Here is a 2,281-nt window from a genome sequence, read left to right on the forward strand (position 1 = left end):
ATTAAACATATCAGGTCCCCATAAGGAGAATCATGTGCTAACGGCTGTCTAAATGACTCGGCTAAAGTTTGTAGCATGCTGCTTGTTGTTTTTGTCTGCTTCCACTTGTCTTTGCACGAGGATGATGTCGGAGTAAATGTGCAGTCATATTCGTTGTGTTCCCACTAGTGCTGTCAGCGTTAATCTGAAATGACGTTAACGCCACAACACGGCAAATCTCCGTTAATGAGCTACCGCGGATCGCCCCGTACGTGGGGCTGGACGGCCAACACGTTAACAAGCTAACTGCGCTAACACACTAGTTCCCACCCATGTAATTGAGCATTGCTGGCACATCCAACATACTGTTTTACTTTAGTCCATGACGCGCTTACCTTCAGGGTCATACGTCACATGAAAACCAAAATAGTTCCAAACGCCAGATCTGAATGAGGGTGGGGGAGGTTCAATTTGCCATGTTGGAACGAGCTTAGCTTCTGTCTCGCTAGCTTGCGCTGGGCTCAGTGAATCTGTGTTCGACTACTCCGCCTAGGCTGCACTGTCGAGCGCAGATCCACTGAGCGCTCAACACAGACAGCACCGTCAGAAGGAAAGTTGATAAAATAAATTAAAAATGTTGTATTGTTCATACATATGCGTACCGAACCGAAAGCACTGTATCGAACGGTTCAATATCGATACGAGTATCGTTGCACCCCTAATTATATATATATATATATATATATATATATATATTTATATATATAATAAATAAATTGGTTTTCTAAATTATAAGAATATTTTTTTATTTTTTTATTTAACAATTGCAACTGCAAGAAATTAAATATTGAACAAAAATATATTGTCACATTCTTCATTCTCAAATTCTAATTTCACAAAGTAAATTTTTGATTAACAGAAAAAAATGAATTACAAAAATAATATTTAGTATATTATAAAATATTCTGCAACCATGAGTCAGAATCTTCATCACAGTACTGTGGACTTACTGCTTGTCTAATAGTGATAAACTTCAGGGGAGATCATGATGACAGAAAACTGTAAACAACAGTCTGAAGTCTGAAGCTTCTTCTCTTGTTTCTGTGACCTCAGCACGCTGACAGACCTGAACTTACTACAGATTTTAAAAAGTGATAATTATAGGGAAGAAACTTCTCTTTTCATCCGTTTAATCAAACATTTGATGCCTCAGCTGTTTCAGTCCTACAGCAACTACAACTAACCTGAGGCTTGGATTTGGCTGCAGGTGCCCCTGTACATCCTTCTCAGCAGCACACATGTGGGGCCCATTTAATCACACTTCTTCCTGAGCTTTGCTTCATCACAAGACCAAAGGTGGCGTCCCGTGTCACGGTCTTATCATCATCCAATTGGAGAAGAAACATTTACAGGCCTCCTGGTTTTGTTTTCTGATCCTGCAAAAAGACCGAGGACAACAAAGCCCAGAGAACACGAGATACACAACATCCAACAGACTCAACAGCCTCCATCAATGAAGAGCAGCAGGTTGGTCCAGTTATACCAGATATGAGCAAACTTCACATTACTGTGTATGAATAATAATCAAGAGACAAACTTTGAAGATGCAGAGCATGATGTCCCATCATCAGACTGCAAACATCCACCAGGCTTCTTTGCTGTCAGAGGTGATGATTCTCCCATCAGGGATCAGTAGAGTGTATTAACCTGTGGTATAAGCAGCAGTCACTGAAATATTACTGTTTCAGATAAGGCTGTTCCTCCAGCCTCAACAATAATCTGACTGTCAGGTAAACATAGAATTAATCTCAGGTAACATGACTCAGAGTAGAGATTCAGTAGGAAAGATTGCCAGCTCGAATATTATTACCACACAATCCAAGGACACACCAACAGCTCAGATTTCTACAAGTATTCGACCCTCATAATGTCGTCCTGATTTCCACACACCTGAGCTCCTCAGGGGTCAAACATGTCCCCACTTCATTTGATTGTTTTTTAAAGTATAAAGTGTCGATCATTCAGTGTTACATCTTAGCTTTACTTAAGACCAACACATTAACACAACATTTACCAACATTTTACATTTTAGGGCCACCAGACCTTGTTTACATAAAGTACTCTGTGTTTTTGAGCGAAAATAAAACGAGACAATAAAATATTTAAGTGTTTAGATCATTGTGACTATTTGTCTAACTACAGAGTGCTGTATGTTGAACTTAATGTTTCTCAGTCTCAAAACTATTTGCTGTAACTTTCAGGTTGGTTTCCCATCTTTCCTAATTTTCCATCTTTATGGAAA

General features: G+C 39.3%; 1 protein-coding gene across 1 annotated transcript in view; it reads right to left on the bottom strand.

Moving 5' to 3' along the window:
- The window catches only part of LOC146516099 (uncharacterized), a 32,762-nt gene extending 30,869 nt beyond the window's left edge, over window positions 1–1,893 (bottom strand). The window contains exon 1 of the mRNA XM_085162029.1: window positions 1,224–1,893. The gene's annotated coding sequence lies outside the window, so the exon portion shown is untranslated. The remainder of the gene's footprint in view (window positions 1–1,223) is intronic.
- Between the last annotated feature and the right edge of the window lie 388 nt (window positions 1,894–2,281).

This window comes from Neolamprologus multifasciatus, chromosome 6, assembly GCF_963576455.1.
Source record: "Neolamprologus multifasciatus chromosome 6, fNeoMul1.2, whole genome shotgun sequence".
Classification (NCBI taxonomy): domain Eukaryota; kingdom Metazoa; phylum Chordata; class Actinopteri; order Cichliformes; family Cichlidae; genus Neolamprologus; species Neolamprologus multifasciatus.